Source organism: Macaca nemestrina, chromosome 12, assembly GCF_043159975.1.
Source record: "Macaca nemestrina isolate mMacNem1 chromosome 12, mMacNem.hap1, whole genome shotgun sequence".
NCBI lineage: Eukaryota > Metazoa > Chordata > Mammalia > Primates > Cercopithecidae > Macaca > Macaca nemestrina.
The window spans coordinates 102,835,695-102,845,993 of record NC_092136.1 but is presented as its reverse complement, the minus strand read 5'-3'; the positions used below and the strand labels follow the sequence as shown (position 1 = coordinate 102,845,993).

The following is a 10,299-nucleotide window of genomic DNA, read 5'->3' as shown; positions in this document are numbered from 1 at the left end:
GTTGGAAAAGCCACAAAAAATTTAAGAAACTCCTGAAGAAAAACACTAAATAAGGTCAGGCACAGTGGCTCACTCCTGTAATCCTAGCACTTTGGGAGAACAAGGTGGGAGGATCGCTTCAGCCCAGGAATTTGAGACCAGCCTGGGCAACATAGTGAGATCCTTTGTCTACAGAAATTTAAAAGATCAGCCAGGTGTGGTGTTGCACACCAGTAGTCCCAGCTACTTGGGAGGCTGAGGTGGGAGGATCACTTGAGCCCAGGAGGTAGAGGCTGCAGTGAGCCATAACCACGCCACTGCACTCCAACCTGAGCAACTGAGTGAGACCTTGTGATATAGTTTGGCTGTGTCCCCACCCAAATTTCACTTTGAATTGTAGCTCCCATAATCCCCATGTGTTGTGGGAGGGACCAGTGGGAGATAATTGAATCAAAGATGCAGTTTCCTGATACCGTTCTTGAGGTAGTGAATATCTCACGAGATCTGATGGTTTTATAAGTGAGAAGTGCCCTGAACAAGCTCTCTTTGCCTGCCTCCATGCAAGACGTGACTTTGCTCCTCCTTCACCTTCCACCATAATTGTGGGGCCTCCCCAGCCATGTGGAACTGAAAAATATATATACATTTTTCTATGTATATATAAAATAAATCAATAAAAATTTTACTTAAAAGCATTCCAATTCCTTAACTAGTTGGTTGGCTACGACCAGTTATTAGGATGCTTTGAGCTTTGTGTTCCCTAATACCAACACCTTAGGGTCATTATGAGCTTGAAGAAATAATGTGTATAAAGTGTCTGGCCTACTTCTTGCCATACAAAATGCCCTCATTCGTGTGAGGTCCTCATTTTCTCCAATTTCCTTATTTTACACTTCACTAGGTTTTTGTTTTTGTTTTTAGACTAGGTCTCATTCTGTTGTCCAGGTTGGGGTGCAGTGGCATGATCACAACTCACTGCAGCCTCAGCCTTGACCTCCTGGGCTCAGCTTCTGAGTAGCTGGGACTACAGGCGTGAACCACCACACCTGGCTAATTTTTGTATTTTTTGTAGAGATGAGGTTTTGCCCATTGCCCAGGCTGGTCTCAAACTCTTGGGCTCCAAAAATCTGCCCACCTCGGCCTCCCAACGTCCTAGAACTACAGGTGTGAGCCACCACGCCTGGCCTTTCACTAGCTTTCTAGATATGAGTTCCTAATAAAGTCAAAGGGAGATACTACTGGACCCGATGCACCAAAGGCTGAAGAGCAGAAGACAGAACATCTGCGCCTCCGGGAGGAGCCAATGCCAGCCAGGCCCTGGGACTCCTGAGTAATAGGGAAAATGCGAAAGGATCCCCGTCATAATTGAAATGCGGCCAAACACTGCTGCTGAGGTGCCAATGATAATACAACGATGGGCAGCTGAAATTACAGGATTTGCTCACTGTGCAGATTTTCCCCACAGAAACATAGAGCGGTAAGTCAAACAGACAGCAATATGAAATAGCAAAACAGTGGGTTTTCCCAGGGATGATGATAGCAGGGAATTTGGGTTTACTTTTTGGTACCAGTCTTACAGGAATGTTTGGTTGACTCATTAAAATCCAATCAATGGCTATTTTCATGTGTGCCATCTTCTGACACAGGATTTGGGGAAGTGGACATATTCTCCTGTCAGCAGCGTGTGGTGTTAACTTGCTGTTCTTAACAAGTTTTCTATTCTGAGTTTCCTATTTTCCCTAGTTTGATGCTGCCGAAGGTAACCTGGTCAATCAATGCTCACCTAGCAAGAGAATTTGTCTGCTCTAAAACTTCCCCTGGGTTACCCCATCTGAGGCTCAGGAACCCACCTGTTCATTCACCTCTGCCCTTGGGTGCCTGAGGCGGCACTGTGTGGTGCCAGCGTGGTTACCGTGGGGATCCCCTCCACATACACATCATTGGTTCAGTGTACACCCATTAACATCCCATCTTTTTGGGGTAAGAGGTTCTGTTTTCCATGCATACTGTGCCACCTTAGACACATATGGGTTGTATTTTGTTCTTTGCAGATATCTATTTTTCTTTTCTTTTCCTTTTCTGTTTTCTTTTCTTCTTTTTGACACAGGGTCTTGTTCTTTCCCCCAGGCTGCATGTAGTATTTCAATCACGGCTCACTGAAGCCTCAGCCTCCTGGGCTAGTGATCCTCCCACCTTAGTCTCCTTAATAGCTGGGACCTCAGGTGCACACCACCATGCCTGGATAATTTTCTTTCTTTGAGACAGAGTCTTGCTCTGTTGTCCAGGCTAGAATGCTGTGGCACAATTCTGGTTCACTGCAACCTTCGCCTCTCAGGTTTGAATGACTCTCCTGCCTCAGCCTCCCAAGTACCTGGGATTACAGGCACCTGCCACCATTCCCAGCCAATTTTTGTATTTTTAGTAGAGATGGGGTTTCACCATGTTGGCCAGGCTGTTCTCGAACTCTCAACCTCAAATGATCTGCCCACCTCAGCCTCCCAAATAATTTTGGTATATTTTGTAGAGATAAGATCTTTCTATGTTGCCCAGGCTGGTCTCCCAGGCTCAAGCAATCCCCCTGCCTCAGTCTCCCAAAGTGCTGAGATTTCAGCTGTGAGCCACCAGCTCCCGGTTGTTCTTTGTGAGGTTTCTTAAATGTAAAGTAACAATTCCATCCACCTGTCACTGAAATAAGAGAACCCTTATTGTTTAAAACCACATATTAAACAAAAAGCTACTTGCTCCAAATGTGATGTGATTGCTCCAAATGTGAACCCTTGGGTGACAAGGGTTCCAGCCTTGGTTCAGCAAAACCAAGAAACATAGAGGGGTCCTTGTCTGGTCCTGATGTCTTATGGTCTTGGACTTCCCTCTGACTTTCAGGGGACAGTGACGAATGAGACACAGATGTAGAAGCAGTGACATATGGAGTTCGAGTCCCTAACCTCAGCATCTCCAGCCCATTTCTTTATTATTACTACAGAAACAGGGGTGGCACTTAAAAAGGTTTCTGGTCTCTTGCCCCTCAGTCTGAGCATATGCCATAACTGCTCTTCCTACCCTATGAAGGTGGGAACAGACAGGTGAAGACTGCTCTTGGCTAGAGTTCGGGACTGATTTCTGCCCTTGAAACATAGGCTCACAGGCAAGCATAAGGGGTGTAGGGAGTCAAGACTGCACACATCATCTATGGAATGATTATGCCCATTATCTCTATGAGAATGAGAACTGGCCAGCCGGGCACCGTGGCTCATGGCTGTAATCCCAGCACTTCGGGAGGCTGACGCTGGTGATCACCTGAGGTCAGGAATCTGAGACCAGCCTGGTCAACATGGTAAAACCCCTTCTCTACTAAAAATACAAAACTTAGCCGGATGTGGTGGTGCACGCCTGTAGTACTGGCTTCTCAGGAGGCCGAGGTAGGAGAATAGCTTGAACCCGGGAGGCAGAGGTTCTCAGTGAGCCGAGATCATGTGCCACTGCACTCCAACCTGGACAACAGAGCAAGACTTTGTCTGAAAAAAAAAGAGAGAGAGAGAGAACCATTGCAACATTAACAATGGCAAATGGCAAGCTTATAAGTCAAGTGATGTATGAATGATAAGCACTTGATAATTGTGTGACATGTAGGTTAACAATCATTTCCATAGTGTCCCTCAAACTCACCCAAGTGAGGAGGTAAAGAAGGAATGTGTTCAGTGGCCTGTGAAGTGCCTTGTCCTTTCTACAGAGAAGGGTATGGACAACTGTGGCCTGGCTTCACCTTCTCAGCTGCCTGCCTTTACCGTGCTGAGTCCATAATCTGTTATGGGTCATCATCGGGAGGAAGAGTTTTGGAAATTTGGGAGATGATTGCAACCATAAAAGAATCTTCTTTGTTGTGCAAAATTTTTTTCAAATTCAGGAAGTTGTCACCTAGGTTCAAGGCCACTAAAAGTATATGCAGTTCTTAAAAATGTCAGCACATTTTTGGGGAGAGGTTTGATCACTTTCATGAAATTTTCAAAGGGACTCATGATCTCCAAAAGATTTTGAACCACGCTCCAGTCAAGTCACTTGACAGTGGGACAGAGAAGAAACGGAAAATTACCTTAGCAAATCTTCAAAAGTGAGAGAAGAAAATTGCTACAGTAGAGTAGACTTCAGATTTCCTTTCTATTGTGGAGGTAAAAAACTGGAAAGAGTATATGCTCATCAATGTAAAAAGCCTTGAAGATTATGGTATATTCAAACTATGAGATTAATACTAAAGATATTTTATTAGAATGAAGACATTTGTTCTATACCAGTTGATTTGTAGGGTTTTCCTTGCTGTAATCAAAAAGTGAGAAGAGCCAGAATCAGAGAAGTCTTTGTAATGTAATTCCATTTTTATAGAACAAATCATGACAAGCTTCCTTTCCCCTTACATATGTGTATATGTGTGTGTGTATATATATATATATACACGCAATATGAGCAAGGAGAAAAAATCTAGAAGACCAGATATCAGATTGTTAATGAAGAGGAGCCAAGAGCAGGTGAGAGTGAGTTATTCAGTTAAGGGAGTAAAGGAGAAGGGGGATGTGTATAAAACAAATGAACAAACAAGCAAACAAATAAATAACAGCAAAAAGACCCACTATACTGAAAAACGAAGGCCTATAGTAAGAACAGCAGGCATGATATGAACACAGTTATATAAAATTAAATATATGTACATATATGCACAAGGAGAGGCATGGAAGAGTGATGATTCGAATGGTGGTTATCTCAGAAGGAGAACAGCAATTGATATTTTATTCTATTTATCATATTTTCTGAATTTGATTCATTTACTTTTTATAATTTTTTAAAAAATAAATAGAGATGAGGGTCTCACTGTGTTGGCCAGGTTGGTCTTGGACTTCTGGCCTCAAGTGATCCTCCTACCTTGGCCTCCCAAAATGCTGGAATTACACACATGAGTCACCATGCCTGACCCCTGAAGTTGATTCTTTACTCTTTTTCTTCCCTTTTTGTAATTCAAATATGATATAACTGATATGTATTATTTATATAATCAGAGGAAACTTGAAATTTGATGGTGACAAAAAATTTTATTTCAGGTGGCATTTTTCATTCTCTGTGCATAATTCTAGTAGTCATGAAGTTCATTATTTTCAGAAATGAGACATGGAAAGCACATAAGTCATGATTTCTGTATCATGCACCCCAGCTGAGTAGATTTGGCAAGGATGGGGCATGTGGGCAGGTGCCACTGTGAGTGGCACCAATGCAGTAGCCTAGCAGTTGGGAGGAAAGAGAGCCACTAAATTCAGTTCAGTGGATTCAGGCTCTGGGAAAAAGGTCAGAATGTGAATATTCTGTTTAGGGTCATAAACGCTGAGGCAAGAAGCACAGCGCCTACTGGCAACTTGAATGGGGCTTCAAGTGAAGGAGTGGGCCATGAGATAAGGCTTCATGGGAGTTACCACACCAGATCTGGGCCTGGGAAGACAGACTACACTTTGATTAACAAGAAACAGGATCAAAGTCCTTCCAGAAGCTGACACGAACATGGCTAAAGACATGAAAGACTTTCTTGAACTTCTTTAACTATGCCGAAAATACAGTTGTTTAGACATATTTGTCACTCACTATGAGATCTTTTGCATTTACAAAATGAATTCTAAGAATGAGTCACTCTTCTTTGCAGGGCTTATGAATCATCTGATGGACTTGGTATTAGAAACAAGGAAGTTCCTTGCTCTCTCCACAGTGTGGATGTTCTCAGAGCTGACTTGGGTTGGAAAATCCCAGGAGATTTGTTGTTCATAATGAAACTAAGATGTGGAACTTGAGCTCATGAAATGCCCTGGTGCTAAGGAAGGACCTCTCTTTTTCATCTGTATTTGTCTAAGATATGTTAGATGACCACTTTGGGCAAAAAAGAATTCCACTTTGATTTGATAAAGCTATGCTCAAGTGACTTCATTCTGTTCCTCTGTGTATGTGTGTGTGTGTATGTGTGCGCGCGCGCGTGCATACATGTGTGTTTCTTTTACTTTTCTCTTTTCCTTCCCTGAATCACCCTCCTTCTCTTCTTCTGTATGGGCTCATCTGATTCGCCAGCAGAACATGCATGGTTTATTTTTGGTCAAGACACTAGTAAAAGCGGGCAACCTGGGATAATAACAGGGCTTCCAGTGCAAGAGTCCTCGCTCAAAACTCTTTTTTTTTAATCTCCATTCTTTTCTTTCTTTTTTCTTTTTCTTTTTTTTAAGTTAGTGGTTACTTTTTGTTTTTGTTTTTGTTTTTTTGAGATAGGTTCTAGCTCTGTTACCCAGGCTGGAGTGCAGTGGCTCACTGCAACCTCCACCTCCCAGGCTCAAGTGATCCTCCAGCATACTTGGGACTACAAGTGAGTGCCACCACGTCCAGCTAAGTTTTTGTATTTTCTGTAGAGATGGAGTTTTGCCATGTTGCCCAGGCCGATCTTGAACTCCAGAGCACAGGCAATCCACCAACCTTGGCCTCCCAAAGTGCTGGGATTACAGGTGTGAGTCACCGGGCCTGGCATCAAAAACTGTCTCCCTTGAGAGTCCATGTGTGGCTCTCCACATTTTTCCAGTATAGGGTCTTACTTCAATATTTTGAAGTTACGTCTTTCAGAGTTGTCTATGACAATGAAAATGCCCACAATAGGGGTAGCTCTTTAAGGAGCCATTGAACATTACCTTGTGTAAGGATTAACTGAAAGGTACCTGAGGCAGGGCATGGTGGCTCATGCCTATTATCCCAGCATTTTGGGAGGCCAAGGCAGGCGGATCACTTGAGGTCAGGAGTTCAAAACCACTCTGGCCAACATGGTGAAACCCTGTCTCTACTAAAAATACAAAAAATTAGCTGGGTGTGGTGGCAGCTGCGGGTGCCTGTAGTCCCAGGTACTTGGGAGACTGAGGCAGGAGAATCACTTGAATCCCAGAGGTGGAAGTTGCAGTGAGCCGAGATCGCACTACTGCATTCCAGCCTGGGCAACAGAGCAAGACTCTGTTTCAAAAAAAAAAAAGTCAGCTGAGAGCAAAAGAGGCGTCTGAGAACCTGGTTTATTTGGAAAGTGGACTACCTGCTGGAGAAAAGTGAGCAAGTGTCTGTACTAGCCAGTGATAACACCTCCATGCTTTTGTTTCAGTTTATTCAAAGTCTATTGCCTCTTTATTAACTGTCTAGTGGTACGATTTTTTTTTTGTGGTCTTTGAAGGCTACAAAAGGGTCTACAGTCCATGAAGTTTATATACTTTCTTGAAAAATGAGGCAAAACATTTAGAAAACTATGCTTAAAATATATTAATAGTAACAATAATAAGAATAATATTAATGATAATATGGCACAACTACTAGGTAGAAAGTACCATGTTATGTGTCTCTCCTGTGTATGCAGTATGTGTGAATCTCAGTCCAGCTGTGCCGCGTATACTGCATTTTCTTCTCTAAAATTATTTTTATAGTTTTATTTTCATTTTTAATTGTTTTACATTTTTATTTATTTATCCCTTCAAAACTTCAGTTGTTTCCTTTAATTAATATATAAGTGGATTACACATCTTCTATCATTATAACATGGAAATGTATATGAACAAAATATACACATTTTTTGTGTAGGGCAGAATGGTGTCAGTCAGGTTCATCCAAGGTTTAAAGCAGCAGCCTCCATGCAGCCAGGGCATGGTCAGTGTTTGGGGATAGAAGTAAGTATCTGCAATCCATGCATCCCTTGATTTCTTCTTTTAGTGCCTGATTAACCCTGTGATACTGCTGAACAGTTCTCTTCTGCTTAAATTCTTCTGATTCAATTTTAATTTCATTTTAAATTCAATTTAAATGAATTAATTAAATTAAATTTCGACTTAATTTCAACCTCCTAAAATGTCAGTGACTTTGATCACTGTAGCTCAAGGAAACTTTTCTTTGAGAATTCGGGTCACTTTGAGCTCCCTGTCATTCTGGAAGGCAAACATCCTATGGACATAGTGGATCCCACAGAGCAGAGGTGCTGCCACGGCTGGGTTTCACGCCACCGTGTCTGACGGACGCCTACATTTTTAAATAGAGACAAGGTCTCATTATGTTGCTCAGGCTGGTGTCAAACCCCTGGCCTCAAGCAGTTCTCTCTCCTTGGCCTCCCAAAGTGCTGGGACTATAGGCATGAGCCACCAAACCTGGCCAAATTTTATTTTCATTTTAAAAAATAAAGATAGGGTCTCACTTTGTTGCCCAGACTGATCTTGAGCTTCTGGCCTCAAGCGATCCTCACACCTCTCCCTCCCAAAGTGTTGGGATTACGAGAGTAAGCCACCACGCCCAGCCATTTCCCTAAAATTTAACTTCTATTCTGAGCCTCCATCCCTTTGGACTGGAAGGAAATTCAGCCGTAATCCTCTGGAGTTCCATCTCCTCCCTATTGGTCCACCCAGTCTGCATATCTTCTCAGTTCTGCTCACTGCTGCTTTTGTGGCATGCTTGCTTCAGGGAACTTAGAGGCACCAGGCCCTGCGTCTCACTTCCCTGCAGCATCCTGTGATGATTCCTTCTGTGGTCCCACCACATCCTTGCAGTGCTGCCATGGAGTGGGGCTCAGTTCTTCCTGGCAACCAGAACCCACGGACTCTCCCACCACTCTCAGTATTAACTCACTTCAGGAAAAATTACTCTCTTCTTAAACTGTATTCATTTTAGTGGATTTAGGCTCTTGGAAAGAAGTAAGAATGTGAATAATGTGCTCAGGGTCATAAATGCCGGGGCAAGAAATGTGGCTTCTCCCCAGCATTTCTCTGAGGCTGGGACTCCGGGAGAATAATTCCCTTCTCAAGTAAAAGAAAAACAGGCCCTCTGCATCGTCCCTGGCATCCACCTGCAAACCCTACCTTTTTTAAGTTTCTGTGATCTGACCTCTAGGACCCGCTGGTATTTCCTTTGAAAATGAGAATAATGGCTGGGTGTGGTGGCTCACACCTGTAATGCCAGCATTGGGAGGCCAAGGCCAGTGGATCACCTCAGAAGTTCAAGACCAGCCTGGTCAACATGGTGAAATCCCATCTCTACTAAAAATACAAAAGTTAGCTGAGTGTGGTGGCACATGCCTATAATCCCAGCTACTCAGGAGGCTGAGGCAGGAGTATTGCTCGAACCCGGGAGGCAGACGTTGCAGTGAGCCGAGATCGCGTCACTGTACTCCAGCCTGGGCAACAGAGGGAAAATCCATCTTAAAAAAAAAAAAAATGGGGATAATAACCTTTGCCTGTGCTGGTACATGCCTGTAGTTCCCGCTACTTGGAGGCCAAGTTGGGAGGATCACTTGAGCCCAGGAGTCGTAGTGAGCTGTGATTGTGCCACTGTACTCCAGCCTCGGCAATAGAATGAGACCTCATCTCTAAAAAAATAAATAAGTAACTTTGCCTTTTTATGCTTTAGTGATGATTAAATGAGGCAATGTATTATAAATACTAGGACATACTATCGCTGCTCACTAATATTTATTATCTTCCCCTTAGCCCGAGAGGAGAACATCGTGCATCTAAGTCTGCAGCCGGATGAGACTCTGGTTCTCCACCACTGTATTCCTGGTGCCTAGAACCACCTTGAAGTTAGTAGGTGCTCGGTAAATATGCATGAATGAATCTAGCAGGACAATAGGGCCCAAAGGACATGAGGAGTGAACCTCCCTTGTGGAACAGTCATTACAGGGAGGATGTGTTCCTAAGACTCACTGAAAGCAAGAACTGGCCTTAACCACAGCAGGAAGGAACCTGTTCTTGGAAGATTGGTGGCAAGTCTCTTGAGAGAGTAGGATGTAAGATACAGAAAAAAGCTGCTAAAGATACAAAGAAGTGAAAGAATGTACTCATTGGAAATACAAATAGGATATTACACTCAAATTTTGATTCTCTCTAGGTCTTGACTCACCAAGTGACCCACATAGGTCACGTATGAGGAGATCAAGGGCCCTTGGGCAGCCATGGAACACTGAGGTGGTTACAAACTAAGGTGGTGGAGTCAAGATGACCACTTTGGGCAGAAAAGAATTCCACTTCTATTTGATAGAGCTATGCTCAAGTGACTTGCTTGATAAAGCTATGCTCAAGATGACTTGCCTTGGAATCTTAGCTCTGACATTTTATGACCTTGGACAATCACTTCAAGCTCTTTAACACTTAATTTCTTCATTTGTAAAACTGGAATAATAATGGTAACTACTGGAAAAGAGTTGTTACAATGATTCCATTAAATACTAGGGACAAGTATTTAGTCTACGGCCTGACACACTTTGAGGGCTCAATGATTGCCATCTTCCTTTACTGC

At 43.2% G+C, this 10,299-nt stretch overlaps 1 pseudogene; it reads right to left on the bottom strand.

Annotated features, from left to right (window-relative positions):
• Window positions 1–7,669: 7,669 nt before the first annotated feature.
• LOC105493757 (bolA-like protein 3) lies at window positions 7,670–8,003 on the bottom strand (annotated as a pseudogene).
• Window positions 8,004–10,299: the final 2,296 nt, after the last annotated feature.